Source organism: Camelus ferus, chromosome 10, assembly GCF_009834535.1.
Source record: "Camelus ferus isolate YT-003-E chromosome 10, BCGSAC_Cfer_1.0, whole genome shotgun sequence".
Lineage (NCBI taxonomy): Eukaryota > Metazoa > Chordata > Mammalia > Artiodactyla > Camelidae > Camelus > Camelus ferus.
In genome coordinates this window covers 11,698,452-11,709,212 of record NC_045705.1, presented here as the reverse complement: position 1 = coordinate 11,709,212, position 10,761 = coordinate 11,698,452, and the positions used below count along the sequence as shown (strand labels likewise).

General features: G+C 37.3%; 1 non-coding gene across 1 annotated transcript; it reads right to left on the bottom strand.

Annotated features, from left to right (window-relative positions):
- Positions 1 to 6,218: 6,218 nt before the first annotated feature.
- Positions 6,219 to 6,344, bottom strand: LOC116666704. Its single transcript, XR_004323606.1, has one exon. It is a non-coding gene; the product is annotated as a small nucleolar RNA SNORA19 (small nucleolar RNA).
- Between the last annotated feature and the right edge of the window lie 4,417 nt (positions 6,345 to 10,761).

Below are 10,761 nucleotides of genomic sequence, written 5' to 3'. Positions count from 1 at the left end.
AATCTGTATGATAAAATACAGACTATGCAGAAAAACTCCTTATGAGGCTTCTAGTTGTCCAGGAATGTATGTTAACACTGAGGTCAGCATATCCTAATACGTAAGTTGTTTCAGTGGCCCCTGCCCTCAAAATAAATTTGAGTTTTCCATTGCAATTTCTCTTTTTTCCTATTTTCCTTCTAACACAGGAAGAACATGGTCTTTGCCAGATTGGTTCTTAGAACCTCTATAATATAAAATTAGAAGAATTTATACATTCATTTGTTCAACATATATTTATTAAGTACCCGTTCTCTGCTAGGTACTCCTTTGGGTATGTGAAATACATCAAGCAAACAAAAGAGAAAACATTCCTGCCCTCATACAGATTTTATTCAGCAAAAAGAAACTAGCATTAATCTATTAACTTAGAAAATAAGTAAATTGTATATCATAATGGAAGGAAATGTGTAGACCATAGAGAAAAGAAATAAAAGCCACAGATGTCAAATCAACATCCTTAATAAATAGCTGGGAAAGAAGGGAGGAAAAAAAGAGTAATCTGGAAAGTTTGAAGATTTATTATGAGAGAGGTTCTTAGCTCTTGAAGGATCTAAACAATTTGTGAAGAAAAGGGACCGTTAAGAAGAGTTGCTGGTTATTATAAACTGGAATGGCCTGCAATTCTCTCTGAGAGATTAAATTATAGAATGCAGTCATTTTATGACCTTTGAAATGCTGGAATACTCTTCCTTGAAAGTTACCTCATGTTGATTCCAGGAAAATGCACGGCCATAGTTCAAGTACAATCTACTTGTACATTGCCATCATTCTTACCTTTGAAAGAATATATTATATTTTTGTTTTATAGATGAGAGAACTAAAGGTCAAGAATTTTAAGAACTTGTTCAACTAATAAGTGATAATCAGAGCTGTAGTCCAAGTCAGCCTTTTAAAAAGTCAATGCTTTTGCTTGTACGCAAAACTACTCTGTAACCTTATTTATGATGTAACAAAGGTACATTATAATGCAGGATGTTCGACCAATGCTCAAATAATGTTTCCATGACCTTTGGTCTAAGTACGTCTCAGAGGATTCTCTAGCCCACTTCCATGGCTATGGTGACCCGTGAGCATCTCCAACAAAGTTTGTTCATTTTACAGCATAGAAGTTTTAGTTGGTAAGTCATTCTTTTTATGAAAGAGATTATGAAACAGAGCAGAGGCCCGCTAACTAGAGCCAGTGGACCAAAAATCGGTCCATCACATGCTTTTGTAAATAAAGTTTTACTCGAACACAACTCTGCTTGTTTGTTTTCTTATTGTCTGTGATTACTTTTAGTAGACAATGGCAGGCATGAGGCATTGTGAAAGAAACCCTATAGCTTGTAAGCCTAAAATAGCTACTTTATGCTTTTTTATAGACAAAGTTGCTAATCCCTGAATAGAGCAAGCATCTTCTCTAAGGTCTTAGTGGTTCTCAAATGCAGGATTTCAGATCTGTGCTGATTCTCACGTCTGGAGGATTAATTAGGCAATTTCCTTACCGCTACACTTTGAGGAATAAGAATTCTTAGCAGCCAGTCCCTGGTGAGACTCACCATCAGCGGGAGATCCCGTCCAGCTTTCTTCCTTGAGGAAGTGTTGCTCAGTCGACTGGCCAGTTACTACCCGCTCTCGTCTTACTGAGAGCAGTTTAAGGAGACAGTCAGAGGCCTAAGAGTCTTTGTACTGTTTTTTTCTTGGCTTCTAGTATATTCTGTATTGAATGAACTAACTTTAAGAATGACAAGTCCATGTTTTTCAGCATGTTTGGAACTGGATTTTCAGTAATGTCTGAAATAAAAACAATAAAGTCCACTAATCATTTTATGTTGCATTGCTGAATAAGACCTCCTCCAAATAATACATTCTGGTAAATAAAATATTTGCATGAAGAGTAAAATAAAACTTTATGTTATGATTTTAGCATTGTAGAAAATAATATAGAGTAACTTAAAAATTTTTTGATATGTCATTACAAGATTGAGAAATACCCATTTTAAGAAAGAAGATCCTATGCTTCATTTTTAAAAAATATTTTCAACCTTGAATTTTGAATGAATTTACAACTTACACTAAAGTGACAAGATCATAGAGTTCTTGTATTCCCTCACTCAGCTTTTCCTAATGTGAAGATCTAACATAGCCATTGTACAATTATGAAAACCAGAAATTATCATCTGTATTATGCTATTAACCATAGAATTTACTCTAATTTCAATGGTTTTTCTAATGAAAATTTCTACTGAGAATCTTTTTTTTTTTTTTTTTTCGGTTCCAGGATCCCATCTTGCATTTAATCCTCTCTAATCTGTATAGTTCCTGAGGCTTTCTGTGTCTTTCCTGACCTCGGCAATCTTGACGAGCACTGGTCAGTTATTTTGACATAGATGAATTTGTTTTCTTTTGTAAGTGAAATGATGGAAACCTGCTGTTCCTCCTGATGGGCAAAGAAATAGCCTGCAGGTCTTTGGGGAACTCCAAAAGCAGATGACTAAAATCATAAATCCACTGTGTCTGGAGATTTCTTCTCCCAAGTGGAGCAAAATGTATAATGAGACTGGAAAACTGAAATTCTTCCCAAAACTTACTTTGACACACTGTCCAGTATGTTAAGAGGGCAAGTCACAAACTTAGTTATTTTCTGCATCTGAGTTCAGCAACTCAGTACTGACCTGAATAAAAAGTGGACAATATTCTCCTAAGATTGAAATATAACAGCCTGATCAGAGAGCAATTCCATCATTTGAAAAGAAGTTTGAAAATGCATATGAAGATAATCATGTTTGCCTGTTCAGAGAATGACCCGTCTTATTATATTCATTACTCCCAAATAAATGGCAAAGTTATTTAAACCACTATCCTTTCAAGACTGAGATTTTAAAAATAGCAATAATGATGAAGTATAGAGAGATTTCCTCAGAGCACTGTAATCATTTTAACATTGAGATGGGAAGTGATCACCTATTAATAAAAACTAAATAGTAGCCATAGAGTTTAAAAAATAATAGCTTATCAATTAGAGAAAGACTGTTTTATAGAAAGCAGACTATTAGGAAACTGTTTTCAGGGAATTTTCGCTTTTGATTTAATAAAGGATTATCTCTTTGTTCACTGTCTATTGAAAAAAAAAATCTAAACAACACAATTTTTCCTAGCTTCATGTAAAATAAACCATTGCCTGAGGAAGCCTGTTTGCCTGGTAACAAACACTTTGCATTTTGTGCAATTAATCTTAATCTGTCAGGTAGCCAAATTCCTTAATCAGCCATTTTCCTACTGGAGAGCCAGGCTTTTCAGTGAAGAAAGAAACAACGGGATGATGTCACATCTGCCTCATTAATTTGAATCCCAGCTTGTCTGAAGAGAGATGTAATAGAAAACATAAAAGAAGTGTCTTAAAGAAATATTTTGTTATTTTATCCCATCCTCCCCAGTGTTGGTCGCAGGAGGTAAATACATTTTTTAAAAAATCTGTTCCTCCAGGCAGTTGATGTATATGGAACTTCTCCTGCTCTTGTGGAGGCTGTAGACAACCAGCAGACACAGACTTAAATTAACATGATGAAATCTAAAACGGAGGAGCAGACCGTGGTCAAGGAGCACACGTTGGGGCAGGAGGGAAACTAGAGATTTCACCTCCAGGTGGAATGAAATAGGGAAGGGAATGGGAATGGGAATGTGGTCAGAGGACAAGGCGAAAGAAGAGGGTTCTGCCCTGAGCTCATGCATATGTGTTTCTGGAAGAACAGCAATTTACTTATCACTGATGTTTAATTCAGAAGTCAAAATGTGCCAGTGCCATGTTGACACACTTTGAATGAAATGTGATAAAATATTATCTTCATTCTTATTGATGACAGCAGATCAGAGTAAACTTAGAAGGTAAAATTTTTAAAATCTCAAAACTTCATCTAAGTGAGGAATCAAAAAGATCAAGAAGTTTGTAAAGAAAAAGTGAAATATATCTTTAAAACTATGTTAAAATGTAATTTGTCATGAGAGATTGAAGGTGTTAGGGATTTTTTTTTTAAGCAGTCATTCAGAACTACTTTTTAAAATAACAAAGTTTAGAGTTGAAGGAAACATTTACTAGATATATTTATAAAAAACCAATTCACCTGTCACTAATTACCTTAGGAGAAAAATCTAAAGTCAGAGTGTCATTTTAGCATCTGGAGGCAAAGATACAAAAGCAGAAATCTTTAAATATTTTTAATAAATTGACAAATAGATGCAGGAAAACTCTTAGTTTCCTAAAGTTGTATGTTCCAGATAGAGGATATTTTAACAGGTTTCCCATGGATATAAATCTCTGATAGATTGGTTGATTGGCCTTTATTTATAACCTTTTTGTCTGTCACTACATATCTGTCAAAGTGACTGGTGAAATTTTTTAGTCTCAACCAAAGAGATTCAATAGTCCCTTATAATGGCAATCATAGCCTTCTGCCTTTACTGAATTTCTCAGTTTCTTGGGAATTTAAGCTTGTAGCATATCTGTTTGCCAGGTGTTACCAGCAGAAGGAAGATCACAAAGTCAACTCACGTAATTACAATTTAGGCAGTGCCATTTATAATCAATACTATCTCATGTCGAAGGAGCTAACTGATAGCCACAGAATGGCTTCAATGATAAGCAAATTTTGTTTTCTCTCTGGCTTTTCCAAAAACCAAGTTGTGTATGATCAAGAAAGTCTATGTGGTTCACTTCCCAATTTAATATTGGAATTGTCTGGGTCATATACAACATAACTGGACCATCTATGGAGTGTGTAGATCCTTTGTCTTCTTCCTAGGATTGAATTGATTTCCAGGGATATTAAACAAGCTCTTCAAATGACAACAACAAAAAATTGATCCTCAAATGTTGCTAACTTCCTAACAAGTGCCAGGAGTACTCTCAGAGCTGGGAATAGAGAGGAAGGAATACATTATTCTGTTTACAAATGTAAATTTTAGATCTGCAACACGGGAGACTAAGTGAAGTATTTTATTAACTCAGTGTTATACAGTGAGGGAAAACTACAATGTTAATTTCTTTATTAGAAACAATCACCAATCCTACAAACTAAATGTGTAGCATCAGATTTCAATGTCAGATAATTACTGACATTGTGAAGCATATTGCATGATCTTGACATGCAAAGGTCATAGATTAAAATATGAATCTATATGATTATTAGAATTAGTGACACTGTGGGAATATTAATGTTAGAGAGAGGAAAATGAATAGAGAAAACTCTTTATATGTCTGTAATTTCAAGGGGTACTAAAGCTAAGTGCATACAAATTAGAGCAAAATTGCTGGTATTTCTAATGTGACATATTAATAAAGCTCAAAATTTTCTCAGAAGTTTTGAAGTTGGTCCATACGTCACTTCCATTAATGTCTTTCACACTTGAAAAATTGTCAAATACTACCTAACTTTGCCAGAATTCTGCCTCATATCCTCATTTTCTAAACTTTGGGTTTGCCAGAATATATCATGTCACTGGCTAACTTCTGCTGAAATTCAGCCCTCACCATATCCTTTATTCATTGTTTCATTTGTAGATGGTGCCTTTGGCTCTAAGTGCTCCTGTTACTTTTTGGGAGCATTTACTATCACTTAACAAAAAATTTTAAACATGGTACATGTAAGTCATTTCAGTAAGGCTACTTTAACTAAGGCTAGTCTTAGTTTGCAGTAGAATTATTGGCATTAGGTTAAACATTTCTGAGGCCTCTATAGTATGGGAATATTACAGTCATGTAGTCAAGAAATGTATAAACCATCTAATGCAATGTGGGTACCAAACACTGCCAAGTGTCGATGAGCACATGTGTGTACAATTTCTGTAACTTAGGGGATGTGAATAAGAAGGGGCCTGGACGAGCAGAAGCCTTACTCGTTATCTGTCCTATCATTAGATTTCAGGTAATGGAAATAAGAGTCAAGAAAAATATAGGAAAGGAGAGCACAATCACTAGAATTTTAAAGAAAGATGACTCTGAAGGCTGCTCTGGCTATATCTGGTATGAAAAATATATTCAAGCACCAGTTAAAAGAACGGAACTGTAGGAGACAAAGAAATAGTGGTAGTTAGGGGATTTTGTTTTCCTTTTTTCCCTTTTTCTCTTCTTTTCTTTTTTCCTCCCTTTTTCTTTTTTTCCCTTTTTTCATTTTTTTCTTCTTTATTTTTTTCCTTTTTCTCTTTGTCTGATGGTGTCTGATAGCAATGTCTAAATTAGTCATGCTGCTAATTTACCTCCAGAGGTTTAGTTAGCACATCAGAAACATCTTTTCTCTTGACATAAAGAAATAAAATGAAATGTGCACAGGGAATTTTTTTCACATCCTTCCCTTTTCCCTAATTATTTTCAAGTTACGATGGGAAAAGCACCACATAATGACTGAGAGACCACTGTACAGTGATGACGTGATAAACCTGGAGGCAGACAAATCCGAGTTCAACCTGAGCTCGCTCTGTGATTTTGTGTAATATGAGGGTATGTCTCATTGGAGATCTCCAGTGGACATGCATTCTAATATTCACATCCTTGTGTAGTTCCTAATTACATTTCCTCTGGGGTTGCCCATATGACTTGCCTTGGCCAATGGAATGTGTGACACAAACAGGGTCTTCATAAGCACTTGAGTGCTGGGGCTTGTCGCCTCTGAAATCCACCCTCCCTGCAAAGAAGCCCAAATCTAGTCATGTGGGGAAACTAGGTAGATGTTCAGTCCCAGCTGCAATCTGACTACAAATGTGAGACCCCAGAGGAAAACAGAAGAACAACTACCCAGCTGAGCCTTTCCCAAAGTACAGAAACAGGAACACTAATACTAATTGTTATTTTAAGCCACAGCATCCAGAGCTAGTTTGATGTGCAACAATATATAACTAAAGCTGTAACCTAGATCAAATGACTTAAATTCTGTGAGTAAACCAACATTACGGCTTTACATTGAACAGATGAGGGAGGAAACAAATCTGGGCCCTAATTGCTATGTTTCTAAGCTGTATCACTGCTTTGTCATGCCCTCTTTTCTTTAACTGTTTGGAGAACTAGAAATGTGAAAGGCTGCTTCTATAAGATCTTAACTTGAGGCCAATTTTTTTTTCTGATGGTTTTCCTGAGACATCTTTACCTACATTTTGAAATCTGAGTTGAAAGCGTTATTCAAGAAATGGTCATCAACCCAACATTTGTTGATGAAAGTGTCAGATATGGTTCCTGCCCTTACAAGAATTTATAATCTAACAAGAGAGATGGCTTTAAAGAAAAATACTTAGAAATCTGTGTAATAACTTACTGATTGGACACAATTAGGATAAAGCTTTATTTCTCTCCCACTGCTGACATTAAACACATTCTAGTGAACAACCCTTCCCCCGTCGTTGGTAGCAGCATCTCAGGAAGATCCACACATTTCAGATCTCTTTAAGTGAGAATGGTCTCATTTCAGACATTAGAAAGTCAAAATTTCAACTCCAGTTCAGAAATCGTACATCTAATCTCATATGCAATGTGATATTTCTTCCTTTTCATTCACTCATATGTCTTTTTCAGTTTCTTTTTCTGCTCTGGATCCTCCCAGATCTGGGCTATGGAAGAGAGCATTTGAAGGGGAGGATTTATGCCCTCAGGGACTAAAGCTGTTGTAATTGAGTCATTGGGGTCCTTTGTTATGGAGATGCTTTTCTCCAAAGAAGATTTTGTTTGCTTCTCCCAGGAAAGTACAACCAACACAGGGCTGCCTCAGCTCCCCCACCATCAAACGTGTCATGTTTAACTCCTTTGGTTTTCAGAGGCCCCAAGTCTTACTGTCATTACTGTACAGAACCCGGCATTTATATGGAAACACGTAATTTCACTTTGGCTTTTGAATCACCAACTGTAACTCTGATTTCTGCTCCTATTCTTTTTTGTTTGTTTTATTTGTTTGCCATTAGAAATAAGTCTGATTTCTAAACTAAAAGAAGTACTTTTAAATGTGTCTTATTCATGATCCAGTTGTATTGCAGTGCTTGGTGCCTTCTGAGTACCTAATTCTCATTATTCTTGGAAGTCATCAAATGGTCTTTTTACCCTTCTTTTGACTTAGAGTTGTGGAACAAACTCCACCCCTTTATAAAGGAGGAAGCGGGACTCTGCTCAGTGAGCCTTAAAATCTTATTTCTTTCCTTTCTCTTCTTTTTACCCCTAGAGTTTGGTGATAAGAGTTGATGGTTCGAGAATTAATAGTAATAACTTTTAGTAGGTCCTGTAACTCCCTTTAGAATGTGAGGGTACAGTTTTATAATGCTCAGCTTCATTCTTCAGCCGAAATTTTATGGTTAAGTACAATCCAACATCACTTTATATTCTATTTAAGGGTCACAAAGGTTCTGTGAGATATTATAATGTGAAAGATTGAATTTAAAATGTGAGGTCAGCAAAGGTCTTTCTGAAGAAGTAACATCTGATTTGAGAAGTGAAAGGCAATGTTATCTGGGGAAAGAATGGAAAGAGGAGATTGACTGCAGAGGGGAGTTTTAATATCACAGAGAGAGTGGTATGAATAATACTTTGTAAAAACAACTCAGGCTGCTAAATGGAAGGGAAATTTAAGCACTATGTCCAAATAAGACATCCAGACTTGAGGTGCAAACAGTGTAAGTGCAATGGAAGTGAAAACAACTGTTAGATTCAAGAAATGTTTTGCAGGTAGAATTGCAGAGACATGCAGTGGAATGGACGTGGGATACAAGGAAGGATACATGTTGGGAATAACACCCCGGTTTCACACTTCAGCAATGGATAGATGAAACTGCCACTTACTGAGATGATCAAATTAGAAGAACAGAAAGGGAGGTTCATGGTCAAGCATTTGGTTTGAGAGGGCTGTGGATCATGCAGATGGTGGATTTAGATGTCTGGGGAAGAGTCAGGATTGTAAATTGTTACCACTTCCCAATGGGTTGGTGACCCTTCAGTGGGTCCTTTGCCTGGAGTTGCAGATGCCATTTAAACAAAACGAGGTTCGGCATAGCAGAGCAGAAACTTCATTCACTGATCAAGGAATGGAGAAGGGAGAGCTCATGCTCTTCAAATACCTTCTCCCTGCAGGGAGAGGAGCAAGGGAATTTCAAGGAGTAGGAGGCAGACGCGTCATCAGGACTCTAGGAAAGGGGTGGATACTTCCAGGGGCAGCTGGGGCATGCACAGTCTTCCAGGCTTCTTTGCACAGGGCATGAATTGTGCCCAGCAGAGTGCAAATTTCCTTCCTGGGGCAGAGATCTTAGCATGGTAATGAAGCAAAACTAACTTCCAGACACCTCCAGGCCTTATCTGTGCAGGAGCTGGAACAGGACAGTTGGCCACTGCCTATCTCTTCAAGCACAGCTGTAAAACATCTCTGTCAAATATCAGGTGCTTTTGAAACAAACAGATAAGTCAAGGCAAGGAGTCTTTAGCTTCAGGGGTTAGTATGGGTGGCAAAATGAGAATTTGAGGCCACTGAATCCTCCTGAGTAATTCCAGTATTTATTATTTGAGTTGCAAAGAGCTGATGAAGGTCACTGAGAATGAACCATTAGAAGAAATGGGGGAAACCAGGATAATGGCATGGATAAACAAGACAGGAACAGAACAGCATTCACTGGGCTTGGCCACACTGAGATCAGGAGTGGTCTTGTGGCTGGGAGATGGAGGAGGAAGCCAATAGTCTTAAGGATTGGAGTTTTGGAAGCTTCACTGCCAACACCATGGCAACTACTTTCTGATTCTTTCAATAAAGAAAAGTATGAATCAGAGAGAAACAGAGACCCTTCATAAATGTACATAATGAATTCACTCAGTGGGATAATAGACCCTGAAGGACCAAGGACACTCTTCATTTTATATTTTCTCTTTTGATTGCCCTTTAAATACAGGTGCATTTGTCAAAACACACATGCTAATTTTTGCTTCTCTTTGCATGTAAGATGTTAGTGGTGGGCTGGAAAGGTGACACAGCTTGTTAAATGTCTGCTAAATCTCAGTAAAAGTAAACTGGGTATTTCGAGGTCTCATATCCATGATGTTCCACTTGTCCAGCTACTTCTCAGCCGTATTAAAAAGCGCATGCCTCATTTCCTCCCTTAATTTGCTCAGAAGGATGAGTGGGAGTATTGCAATGCCTAGCATTCTCCAAGTTAATGAAGCACATTACATGACTTTAAGAAAAACAATCCACTGTCCTGCCCTCTAAACTAAGCCTCTGGGTTATGGTCACTGATTAAAACCAAGTGTCCAATAATTTGACTCAATTCGGACACTGTCACCCCAGAAATTGCATCAGATTTCACGGGTAAAGGGCTCAGCCCAAGACCGTCCCTCACTCTGGATACCAGTTGCAAGCCCAGGTTGTTAACCTGTGCTTTTCGCTCACTGGCTATATGTCAGAGGTTCTCGGGAACTCCCTCCTTGGGTTTAATGAATTTCCTAGAGTGGCTCACAAACCTCAGGAAACCTATTCACATACTAGATTTCCAGTTTATGACACAGGATGTTAAAGGATAGGAATCAACATCCAGATGAAGAGTTGCATAGGGTGAGGTTACATTCAAAGGAGCTCCTGTCCTCATGGAGGTTGGTGCAGCATGGTGGCACCTAAAAGTGTTCTGGTTCCCCAATCTAGAAGCTCTTTGACCCATCCTTTTGGGTTTTTATGGTGGCTTCATTACATAAGCATGGTTGATTAATTTAATTTGACAAGAAATAAGACATTA